Consider the following 14,113-nt stretch of genomic DNA (forward strand, 5'->3'; position numbering starts at 1 on the left):
GAGAATCCTTATAAAAGGATACTCGAAACCCTAAAGGTGAAAACCTTAAAGAATTATAACATTCTTAAGTTTAGCTTAATCATAGAGTATAATAGACTAATAATTAAATAAATAATTATTAGCTAATAAAAGATTACTCTAACAATCAAATGGTGAAGGGTGCCTCTAGTTTCACTCAATCCATGAGATGAGAAGGTGAAGATCAAGATAAATTGTATCTTTCATTTCTTTTATCTATTTGTGTCTTCTATCTTTTCCCCATCTTCAAAAGTCATTCTAATTCAATCAACCACCTAATAGTATGGTTTCTTTTCAATAGATATTGCAACACTAAATATTGTAGAATAGTTAGAAAATGATTCAAGAAGATACATAATTATCATTTTCCTTGGTCTACAACATCTTCATTGCAATTTTGAATGTAATAGGAAGTGTTTTTGTTGCTTATAATCATATATCATATGGTTTTTTCCAATCATATATCATTGTTAAATTTAATACTAAATATTAGAACTCCATTTGAATTCAATATAAAAGGAATCCCTAAATAACATATTGAAAGTGATAACAATTTTGAAATATTATTATAATTAAATAAAATAATAGAAAAAAATATAAAACATCTTATTTGACTACAAATGAGATTAAATTTGATAAGTTTTGTAAAAAATAAAAAATAAAAAAAATGGAACATATTTATCACATTAAATGGAAATAATTTATTTCAATTTGAAAACTTTTATTTCTCTAAAAACTTCTAATTTGTTTTATTCATGAACAAAAGTTGTATTTATTGAGAAAGGTTGGTGCATATTTAGAGGCAAGTTATTTTAAAATTTGGGTATTAATATTATACATTTCATATATATATAATGATAAGTGCTATCTAGTCTGGGGATAGCGCCCTGTATTAGATTAAAATAAAGAACTATTACATATTGAAGCCAAGATGCCAGCCATTAACAAAAAAGGACCAATCAAAGGTGGCAAACAAGGCATAGTTACAAAAGATGAAAATAACTCAGTAGTTGCCTTGAATGGCTTGCATGACGACAACAACATGTTCACCGATAAGAAGCAGTAAGGCCTCACTTAACATTGTTACAGAGAAGATCTGACTTGACTTGGAAGCAGACGATCTCAGGGGCAGACGCTTTGTTAAATATCACCTCAGCATTGGGAGAATCAACGCCCAGATTGGCAAGAAAATCCGCAACCCGATTTCCTTCTCTATATGTGTGCACGACCTCATAGACTCCAATCAAGTTCAATAGCAGAGTAAAACATGGGATCCATTTACATAGTCTCCTGTTTTGAAATTGCAATTTTATTAACCCATTAATAGCTATAAGTGAATCACCCTCGATAACTATTTTTGACAAACCATGTTTGACACATAAACTGAGACCTGCAATGAGGGCATGAATCTCAACCTCATTATTGGTGGCCCGTCCATGTGAACCGTAAGTGCCCAAAATCAGATCACCCTTAGCATTTCTGATAATGGCACCATATCTAGAGACCCCGAGATTACCTCTACAAGCACCATCAAAGTTCAGTTTGAACCAATCTGGTGTAGGTGCTTTCCATCTGATATGCTTCTTGTCGACCCTTTTATTAGAGAATACAGAGCCGGGATTGTGGTCTTTCAATCGCCAGTATTTTTCCATGGAACGATCCTAGTCATTGTAGCATCTGACAATTCTTTTGTGTTTCCTGTTGACCACTTCCTCAATTGGCAATTTTAAGTTCTCGATGAGCCTGTCCAAGGGAAGATATGTTTCTTTAAAAATCCTCTTATTCCTCTCGTTCCAGAGGTTCCATGTGATAAAAGATGGGCCAGTCAGCCATAAATCACTCCATTTCGAAGAATGATAGGTAGGCCAAGATAAGAGGAAGTCTGTTAGTGTTTCATTCCAGGCAGTGACAAAGTTAATTTTATCTAGGAACCAATTCCAGCAAGCAACATCAACCGGATAGCTGAATAACAAATGATTGGACGTTTCATCTGCTTCCTTGCACATGACACACATGCTCGAGCCAAAGATACCTATAAGTTTAAGCCTATCCCCGGTTAGGATTCGGTTATGAAGAGCAATCCAGAGAAAAGCCCCAGCTTTGGGGAGGAGCCGATTGTTCCAACATAGCTTGTGTGGCCAGGAAGCGATCAGACCTCTGATTCTTTGTGCCTCATAGCCCAATTTCACACTGTATTCTCCAGTTTTAGAGCCACACCAAAATATGTTGTCATCATCATTGGAGATAGGGATATGTCTGGAATTCTTAATGTTTCGCAACTGAGAGCACATCGCCCGATTACCCAAACTCACCAGTTTCCACCTCCTAATCTTCCCATCAGTAAGCTCAGTGTCAAAATAATCACGAACAAGAGACCCGATATGGGATTCAACAGTTTGAATCCAGGCGTGGTCATTGATAAGATCACAGATCGCAGGCTCCCCATCCCATGAATTGTACCAAAACTTCGCAGAGCATCCAATACCGATTTTCCATGAGATATGGTCAGTGATTAATGATCTGCATTCCCATAAGAAATTCCATGTAGCGGATCCTTTTTCTGAATTTGCAACTGTAAGAATTCTACTTGGAAGCTCTGAATCCAAATATTTCTTCCTGAAAATTTTGCACCAAAGCTTCTGAGGTTCACGGTACGTTTTCTAGGTAAGCTTAGCACCCAAAGTGATATTCTAAAGCTCCATCTTCTTGAGGCTTGCACCCCGAATTCTTTTTGAAAGCACATAGTTTCCCAATTTATGAGTGGAATCCGATTGACATCTTTTGCTCCATCCCACACAAATTTCCTCAAGAGGTTATCCAACTTCACCCCAGTAGCATGAGGCATTTTGAAACAAGACATGTTATATACAAGGATGGCCAATAGAACTGATCGAACCATGGTCAATTGTCCCGCCTGAGATAGCCAACGGTTTTTCCAGAGTAATGTTTTAGCTTCGCAAGATTGGCGGACACCATCCCAAATATGTGACTGTCGACATCCTTTGTCAATTTTAATCCCGAGATATGTCATTGGGAGTTCCGTGATTTTAATCCCCATGTATCTTGAAATCCTTAACTGGGACTGCCTATTGATATTAAAGAAGAATAATTGAGTTTTATTGATGTTCATTACCTGGCCCGAACACTCGAGTAGAGATTCAAAGTTTCCATTATGCATCTTGCTTCAGACATAGAGGCTTTGCCAAACACCACGATATCATCCGTGAACTGTGAGTGAGTAATGGCCTCCAATTGATTATGAACTCGTATACCTTTCCAGTCTCCCACCGTGTGCTTTTTCTGAATGAGCTTCCCAAGTACTTCGGCCATAAGAACAAAAATAGATGGAGACAACGAATCGCCCTGACGCAACCCATTTGTAGCAGAGAAGAATCCGCAAATATTACCATTGACAAGTAGTGAGAACTTCACCGATGAGACACAAAATTTGATGCATTCAATCCAAGAGGAGGGGAAGCCAAACTTTTCTAGTACACAAAAGAGGAATTGCCATACAACTCGATTGTAAGCTTTTTCAACATCCAGTTTAATAGACATGCCTTTCATTTTTTCTTTATGCATAGAGTGGATTACCTCCGATACCAAAATAATGCTATCCACAATTTCCCGGCCTGGTGTGAATCCATTTTGATTCTCTGAGATGAGTTTAGGAAGAATTTTCTTTAGCCTCTTTGCCCTGGCTTTGGAGATGATTTTATATAGTGTATTGCATAACGAAATAGGCCGAAAATCCTTCATAGTCGAGCAATCCGATTTATTGGGAATTAGGGAGATCAAAGTGTGATTGATTTCCTTTACGAATTTCCTCTTTTTTTTCTGAATTCCTCAACAACTAGCTAGATATTGGTACCTAGGAAATCCCAGCATTTTTGAAAAAATTTAGCATTAATACCATCAGGGCTCGGAGCCTTGTGAGGATGGAGTGCAAAAGTGGCCGCCCTAACCTCCTCTTGCGAGTAGGGCGCCATCAACATTTCCCGGTCCTCATCCGTAAGGAGAGGATTAATGACCTCTAAGACTAAAGGAAAAGATGATTCGTGACTGGAGTGATTTTCCCCCAATAAGCCCATGAAATGATTTAAAGCAACTTGCTCAATATCCTTATCCAAATACACCCGATTGCCATTATTATCTAAGATCAAACTAATTTTGTTACCACTTCTTCTTGATTTCACAGATGCATGGAAAAATTTGGTATTCATATCCCCCTCTGCAATCCAGTGCTCTCGCGATTTATCCTTACAGTATAGTTCCTCCTGAGTCAGTATCTCAAAATACCGCATTCTGAGGAGTTTTTCTGCTTCATACTCTTTGTTGGTCATGCCCATGGCTATAACTCAATTATTTATTTCTTCTAGTTCGGATTCAATTCTAAGCTTTTCTGAGTTATACATTTCATATTTGTAATCTATATAATATATGATTTATACATCAATTGTTGATTTGGGTATAAAAAAGAGTATTAGTTGTACATACTTGAAATAGGAGGAATCACTTGTTAAAAATGTTAAGAATATTTATTGTTCATTGAAAAATTAATTTGAATATGGTTTAAGATTAGAAATTGCACAATAATACCTTTTTATATAATCAAGTATGTATTATATTAACAAAAGTATTTTGATGTCGTAGATTATATTTAATGTGTTTAGACAAAAGAGTTGTATAAAATATACAAATTCATGCATTATTTTATTCTTAAATCATAATAGTTAACTATAAATAGTTACATCAAATGTGCACATTCAAGCCATTCAATGTGATGACAAGATGTAATATTATATTTGAATATGTGATCTTTATGTGTAATGAATTAAATTAACTTATATTCCATGTATAGGTAAATTTTGATTACTATTATTTTCTTTCTTAATATGAGATGCTGAATAGTTGTAAATCATAATATGACAAATATACTCATCACTAGTGAACCATGTTTGACTATTAAATCCTTTCTATTATTGAAAAAAAAGGAATTCATTGATTGAAATAACATATACCAACTTACCAACTTACTCAAGTATTAAATTATTTCTGTTATTTAAAAATCAATAAAAAATCATTGATTGACAAAGCATATACCAATTTACTAATTACATTTGGAGGCCTCTTATAATGCGAAAGGAGATGCTACTCAAAATTAAAAAAAAACTCATACCTTTTTACCAAAGGATTGTAGCTTAATTGGTTGAGCATAATTAGTGAGGATGATGATATGTGATAGAAGGCCATCCACCAAGGTTCAAACCCAATGTTCAAACACAAGGTTCAAATTCTTGGAGGCATGTTTGGACTACGTTCTACCACTAAGTGAGTTAATAGACTAGATCCCCTTGCACGTGGCTACTTAGTTGCTAGGTGAAGTCAATGAACTAGATCCCCTTGCACGTGGCTACTTAGTTGCTAGGTGAAGTCGACGAACTAGATCTCCTTGCATGTGATTGTTTAACCAAAAGTAGCTTGTAGTTTAGATGTATGTTTAATCAAATTGTTGTGATCTACTAGGGAAGAGGACCTGGTAGTTGAGCATGCTCCAATAGTTGTGATATTACTTGATGATTTAATGCCTAATATTTTTGACAACATTGCACCCGTAATTGTGACTTTAAAATTGTTATTGTTGATGATGTCTACCCATACTTGAATGGAATGTATTCCTTAGATTTGAAAAACAACAAGTCATGTGATGCCAAATCAACACACCAATAAAACATGTCTTAGTGCACAAGTATTGGTCTCACTTTTCTTTTGGGCCTTTTTAGACACCTTAGCGAAAAGCATTCTAATTTGGCATCACATTTGATGATGTGGCCCTAAAACCTTAGTTATAAGCAGACGACTTGCCAAGTAAGCTGCTATAAAAAAAATTAGGAGTGATTTCAAATTTCCACATAAGATTTTGAAAAACGCGAAGTTAGGATGCTCAACTAATAGATCATCTCACTTATATAATGACACATATACCTATTCCAACATACTTCATAAGAAAATATATAAAAACATCTCTTTTAACATCTTTTGGGTAAATTTATGGAAGATGGATGGATATCCCAACCTCAATGGAGTCATCTATCAAAATTGACCTTAAGAGGGAATATTATTATTAATATAGTTGTATTCATGCCAATGTAAGTAATAACGGGCAGGTTGGCTTAAATATTATATAATAATAATAATAATAATAATAATGGCGAGGTGACATTCAAAAGGTGGTGAGGAAAACCGCCGGCCGCCAATGGTATTGCCGGAGATAAGACTGGATAAAAACAAAAAAATCCATGAAATGATCATTGTTGACGGGGCTGCAATTTGAGCGGTTTTATCTCAAAACAGTGGATTTTAGATCTTCAATTTGCATCTGTGGTTTTATACCCAGGAATTAAATTGTTCATCGCTGTCAAATCGTCTCTGATTTAGATTATCGGGATAGTTTTATTGCTGTTTTGATCTAGAAATGGAAACGGCCGATGCTGCGAACGGATCGAAGATTTCTGCCAAGCTCCAGACCCTCGGAATTTTTCCCAGGTGTGTATATACACTGTATATATTCATCAGCGGTGTGTATATACACTGTATATTTCATTGTCTGATGGTTTACAATTGTGTATATTCATAAGGGGGTTTGGATTGGTTTGGTTTGCAGTGATTTGTGCTTGACCTGTGAACAGCCGTGCTCGGAGGGTGAGTGGAATTTCAGTATCGAAGATGGCGTGAAAAGAGGTAAAGGGGAGAAGATTTTGCAGGAGAAGAAATTTAGCAAATTGGGGAAAGTTTCTTATCGAAGGACAAGTAAGAGGGTTTCCTGCACTTAACAGTTGTGAATTGGGAGGAAATTTTCCTTTTTTGGATAATTTTTTTTTTTTTGAAAGAAGAGGTTCCTTCCCTTTGCTGTTTCAAATGTTTTTGTGTTTGTGATTGTGGGGGATTCTTGTATTTGGAGATGAAGGCATTTTCATTTATCCTTTGTCTCCATTCGGAGGGTTGATTATTTGTTGTTATCTGATCTCTCTCTGTCCTCATGAAAACTTTATCTTGAGAGCTTGGAATGAGCTCGAGGTCTCTTATTCTTTCCCTGCAATTGTACATATGAACATGAAATTTGTATATTGGCTCTACCAGAATGTTGGTTGGAGTTCAATTGGCTTGTAGCCCCAGACAACTTGTTTTTTTCCTGATTTAGATCAAATGAAATCAGAATGGTAAACACTTTCTTTATTCTAAAACAAATCAGTTTTATGGTTTTAATATTGTCCATAGATAATTAGCTGGTGTTTAAATCTTCTTATGCCCTTTTTTTTTTCAGAATGGTAAACATTCTTTACTCTTAGACAAATCAGTTGTATGGTTTACAATATTGTACATAGATAATTGGCTGTTATTTCAATCTTCTTATGCCTTTTTATTCAAAATGGTAAACACTTTCTTTATTCTCAGACAGATCTGATTTATATGGTTTACAGTATTGTCCATGGATAATTGGCTGTCGTTTCAATCTTCTTATGCCTTTTTATTCAGAATGGTAAACACTTTCTTTATTCTTAGATAAATCAATTATATGGTTTACAATATTTCCATAGATAATTGGATGTTGTTTCAATCTCCTTATGCGCTTGTGTTATAAAAAGGGCTAAGAAAGATCTGTAAATTTACCTTTCAAATTGTTGATCAGAATATTAAAACTCATTGCCCAGATGTAACATCCGTATCACACACATACCATGTTATTCTTATCTGAAGATAACTGCTTTATACCTATTAAATTGCTAAGTTCCACGACACTGATTATCCTTTATCAAGATGATATCCATAATACTGATTAGCTTTATGAACACAATATCCATAATGGTGATTATCCTCCACATCTGAACTGTTTATTTCAAACATCAGATGGTTTAAACATTTAACTATCAGTATTAGTAAATAATTTTCTTATTTTTATTGAAATTTTTTTATTCTTTAATCAGTAAATTAATTGATATTTGGGTTCTTTCCATAGTGTGGTGGTTAAGTGGTAATATTGTTGTTGTGGTTATCAAGTTTCAAACTTCCATTGGACCATTGTGATCACAGGCTTGTGTCTTCACTGATCCAATATGTTTGCAGGTTTTTAAACCTCAGCATTATTAAACAGGTATGAGGTCCATCATTTGTAACCTTACCAATTCATAACTCTAGAACAAAAACATTTCCAAAAAAAATCGTACCAAAATTGACCCCTCTAAAAAAAATAATATTTAGTAAAAGCCTCTTTCTCAGTTTCAATTTATAAATTGAATTGATGACTTATGACCTTAGAATTAGAATGGCCCTTCAATCTACTAAATCAGATTGTATCACGAGCCTCAGAATTAGCATGGCCCTTCAATCCACTAAATCAGATTGTAGCACTACCTTATCCTGCAAATGGTGAATCAGTTTTTGTCTGAAACCTCCACCTGCAGCTCCACCCCAACATAGCACTACTGATGGAGATTGATGTCAGATTGGGCATTCTTTTTCAATGAGATTCTCCAGGACGGTTGATATCAATATCAATATCAATATTGACTCAATTCATTGAATTTACACTTTAATGAGTCATCTTATCTTCAAGAGTTGTTTGACTTTGCACTCTTTCTTTGTTGGCCACCAATTCTTGTAACTTGAGTCTGTCCCTTTCATAAATAAAAGTGAAATATGCCCATTCAGATCATGTTGTCATTATTTTAATGTAAGGCTAATGGTAAGTTGTGAATTGTGGGTAAAAGTGTTATATATATAATATGATTAGATACAATGAATAACATATATATATGTTAAAAAAGCTATTAGTAGATTCATTGTATTTAAATCATTATAATTATATAGTTATGTTATGTATATAAATAATGGTATATATATATAATATGATTAGATACAATGAATCATATATATGTGTGAATCATATATATGTGTGTGAGAAAAGTATTAGTAGATTCATTGTATCTAATCATTATAATTAGATAGTTATGTTATGTATATAAATAATGGTAGGTAGTTTATCATTTTTGATGTGTTTATGTATGTAATATGTGTGAGAAGGTATTAGTTGTTTCATTGTATCTAGTTATTGTGATATATAATAGTTTATAAACGTTAATATTAGATTCGTTATATTTATTCATTGTGATTATGTAGTAATTTGTGTTATAAAAAATTCATTTTGTTATAACTAGGGATTTACTCCTCTATCCATCAAATCTTGTTTTCATTTTTGCAAAAGCATTGCCTCTATCAATTTCTATATTTTCAAGAGCAACCTATCTTTTTTGGTGTTGCCGTTATTTGTTATATAGTTGTTTTTGGTATATGTAGGTATATAATATGTGGCATAGGTATTAGATTTTGGTTTAAATGAATAAAAAATGTCATTTTTTAAATGGAAGATATCATTGCCACAAGTTTTAATAGAGTCGTATAAAAATTGTAACTTTTGTTAATATTGTTAGGAATCTCATCATTTATATATATAAAACATTTAAAATGGATAAAAGATTTGAAAGTCAAATATATATATTTTTTTAACTCAAAACCATATTTAAAAAAATATATGTTTAAAAAGAAAATAAAAGATGTAAAATACATTGGATAGTATTTTTTATGAATACATTTTTCTTTTATATGATTAAAATTTAATTATAAAAAAGAAACAATTATATAAAAAAACTTGGAAAGATGCTTGTTATGAGTGGTATAAAGATTATTCAAACTAAATGAAAATAGCTTTTTTGAACTTCTTTTTCATGGATTTTGAAAATAGCTTTTTTGAACTTCTTTTTCATGGATTTTAATTTCACAAAGAAATTTATCTTGTATTATATATGATGATTATCCTCATTTGTATGTTGATGTAATAGATGAAATTAGTGAGTACTATATGAGTAAAATACTTTTAGTTTCTCTCTAATAAGAGTATATATTATTCAAAGTGACTCTTTGAAGAAGTGTATTAGTGAAAATGTTACAAAGAAAAAGTCATTATTTAAGGTAATCATAAGAAAATAAGGAAAGAGATGCTTCATCTTTCAGCTCAAAATTTACTATAAATTTACTATAGATGATTTTTTTCATACATAATGATGATTTGTTCATTATTCTATTATTACAATTTTTTTTATAGAAGCTGTTATCATTTCACATATATATAAATAAATTATTTTTTAACATTTTGAAGATAGATGAGATTTTATTTGTTGAAGACTACATTAATATATATGAAAGTTGTAGTGGTGTCAAATAGATAATGATAGTCTACCACTTTTGATATAATTATGTAGGTGTATTGTGCAAGAAACCACTTGTAGCTTTATTGTATATAATTAATGCAATTATGTAGGACACATTAGAAGCCACCTCTTTTCTATAAATAATTGGCTATCTCCTCTCTATGCAATTAATTTCCAATTTTCAAATTAATATAATTATATGTGGCATTTCACATTGTTTTGGAGGTCATTTTTTTATTAATTTTGTTATTTGTGGGCGCAATTAGCACTTTCATAAAAAAGTAGGTGTAATGGTTACATCCATAGTTTGTTATAGTTTGGGTAATTTATTTAGAGGGTTAAGAAGTTATAAGAAATCAAAATTGCAAGCTTACCATAAACCATTGCTATAATAGACCATTATGCACTTCATTACAATTTCACTTTATCAAATTTGAAACTTCTTTTAGTCATAATCGAAACAACAAATTTGAGCCAAATCAAAATAGAAAACAAATTTCTCACGAATTCAAAAAAAAAAATCCAAAATAGAATTGGTTTTTCAAGACGAAAATTAAAACGCAAAAAAATAAATAAAAAATACACTAATACAAGAAAAACACAAACAAAAATCAAATCGAATGAAAATTGGAGACCACTATTTGTCCAAATTTATACTTTTGTGAGAGTCCAATTTGATAAGAGGAAAAATCTTCCCTTTTTTACTCTGCCTTATCTACACAATATATAGTATATAGGCTAATTTAATTTTATGTAGTTATGTCCTTTATTTGTAGATCCATTCAAAATTAATCATGGCAAGACATAAAGATTCTAGCTAGGAAAATCAACTAGGACATGTTTCACATAATTTTTTATAATAAATATCTTATTTTCAATATGTTGTTTTCTTATAAAGATAAGTACCATATTTTTTTCATCATTTTGTTGCATTAACAAGACTTAAACATTTATAAGCTATTACATATATCTACACGCTTAAGATTTGGCTATGTGAAACTAAATATCTATTTCATTTAAATTATGAATTTATTTAATTAGATCAAGAATGACTTATTAAATTAGATAAATAATTTAGGGTTCATTTCATTCATTTATTAGTCAATGTTAGTTTTATACAATTTTTAATGTGCAATATCTAACAAAATGATTAATTTATTAAATAGTGGAATTATTAAACTATCTCACTTTTTATACTTCTTATAGTTTTATGTTGTTGGATTATTAAAAGTCACAAATTAATCATTTAAGTTTAGTCATATAAAATTAATAAAAGTAACATGTTGGAGTTCAATGTTTAATATTTATGTGTTTTCTATTTATATAGATTTAAAAATTATTTTTGACCAATAACTAAGACACGTCAATATATATAAAGATTTGAAATAATTCTAATAAAATCAAGTAAAATAATAATAATTGTCAAACTATATTAAATAATAAATATATTAAACAAATAATTCTTTTTTATTTTTTATATTGGAAATAGTTTACGAGAATAACTTGCTTAAACAATTTATTACAAAGATAGACAAAGATCAAATAACAATTGTAACAAAAATTCAAAAAGGAGTTTCACAATAATTTTAATCCTATATTATGAGAGAAATAATGGATAAGATCATGCGTGTACTAGAGACTTCTAGAAAGATTCCTAAAGTCCTAAGTAAACTTAACATTTGAACATGTGTCAATGGAACCTAAAAGGCGAAGTGGTTAGGTTATATGCCTCATTCACACCAACAAGAACCATTGCCAAAACCCTTCTTATCCAACTTGTCAAGGAAAGACTGTCTTTTCCATACACTTAAATGTAAAATTCACACACTCCTCAAGCTAAGAATCGAGATACAACTTAATTGGAACGATCAACAAAAGGGAGATATTCATATTTGAATCACTCTTAGACAATAACAACTAAAACATATTTTCTTTTATTTGGAGCACAATGCTTGGCAGAAGAACCACAACAAAAAATAGGATGAAAAGAACCTTCTTAAAGAGCATCAAAATTAAAATCTTGATGTGAAGAGATCCCAACCAACTATACCTCTTTGAATATGATCACAAATGAAATCAAGTATCATGCCCGTTGAACAATATGATAATAAAAAATTGTATGCTTCCAATAACAAACTACTTAAAATCATCACATTTCCAGCACCTAGAAACAACAATATTGGCAACCAAGATACTATCTTTTTGAGACAATTCAATAGACGTGTGTTTACTTCCTTGAAAAACATCTTCATTTCTAGTATTTCACATAATCCATAGAACTATAGAAAAGATGCGACAAACCAAAACCTATCCAAAAATTTAGCAAGAGACACAAGATCTTGCCATATAAAATATCATGTCAACTAATATACGCTTTACCAAATAGTTAAGTCCAAGAAGGTAAAAAACACTACCACACCAACTTAATAAATGACAAACAAAAAACAATTGCACAATTGATTCAACTTCATCGTATACCAAATAAGAATTAGACGTATGACACAATATGACCTCACAAATGATGAGCTTAATTCTTAAGTTCTATATAATTTGAACAATTCCTCTTTAATCTCTTAGCTCAAACACTATGAAGTGCTTGAGCACCCCAAAATTAAAGTTAAAGGAACTATTTGAAGTAAATTGTTTGACCATTGAAAAGTCCTCTTTTGTTGAACATATATATCAAACTTATTCTAAATAAGCTCCCAATCCATCATTCTACCATGTTCGAGAATGTTATCAATAGATTCTAAATGATTATTATACCAAGAATTAGCAAAACAACCCCTAATAAAGGACAATAAATTTTTTGTTAATCAAGGTCTACCAAATAAACCTAAACCCTAAAACCTTATCTTTAGAAGTAAAAAAAATCTATAGTAGAACCAAAAGGCTTGACTTTGAAATTACTAAAAAGAATAAATTCATAAATGCAATCCATTCTATTTAGAGCATTTGGGTATCCCATCCTCTAAGCCACTTGACCATAAGAGAGACACCATGCCTAAAAATATCTTTTAAACCCATACCTCCCAAAAGATAGCATGCCCTTCCTATTTCCTCTACCATCAAACCATATAAATTTTCTAATAAGCTTATTCAGTTGATTAAAATGGGAACAATCAACATAAAAAAATAAATAGTAAACAAATAAAACATTTTCTAACAAACTTGAATCTTCTCGCAAAGAACAACAAATTGATTCACCTCTTCGAAATCTTATTAGTAGTATTATCCTAAACATACTCCCACACAGATTTCATAGAAGGATTAAGAGGACGGGATTCCCAAATACCTGATAATCATATTAGGTCCATAAAAAATCTAATGCATATCCAAAAGCCACTTAGGATAAGCAAAATTCTAAGTAAGTGCTAGATTTATGAAAAATGTTAAAATACCCAAATACTTGATAATCATATTAGGTCCATAACAAATCTAATGCATATTCAAAAGCTACTTAGGATAAGCAAAATTCTAACAAAGTGCTAGATTTATGAACAATGTTAAAACAAAAAGCAACACATTACAACTCTAATATTTTATCTGATATTTTAAAGTTATCTTCAACCATATAAAAAAATATAGAGGTACCATAAACAAATTATAGCTTAACAATAAAATCACTTGAAGGCAAAGACAATCCTTTAAGAAGACTCTATGACAAAACCCTAAACAAATAATGCATAGTTTTGGTAATACCAAAGAAAAGACAAGGAGACATAAGACAACCTTTCCTAATAGACTTGTGAATAGGAAAAGAGTACGATGATTCACCATTGATGCTAATTTGTGCAGAAGCATCTCTAAACAAAACCCTGACCATTCTA

General features: G+C 31.5%; 1 long non-coding RNA gene across 1 annotated transcript; it reads left to right on the plus strand.

The window, feature by feature from the left end:
- Window positions 1-6,308: 6,308 nt before the first annotated feature.
- LOC131051010 (uncharacterized) lies at window positions 6,309-7,254 on the plus strand. The gene is made up of 2 exons (XR_009107065.2): window positions 6,309-6,564; window positions 6,683-7,254. It is a non-coding gene; the product is annotated as an uncharacterized LOC131051010 (long non-coding RNA).
- The last annotated feature ends 6,859 nt before the right edge of the window (window positions 7,255-14,113 follow it).

This window comes from Cryptomeria japonica, chromosome 2, assembly GCF_030272615.1.
Source record: "Cryptomeria japonica chromosome 2, Sugi_1.0, whole genome shotgun sequence".
NCBI lineage: Eukaryota > Viridiplantae > Streptophyta > Pinopsida > Cupressales > Cupressaceae > Cryptomeria > Cryptomeria japonica.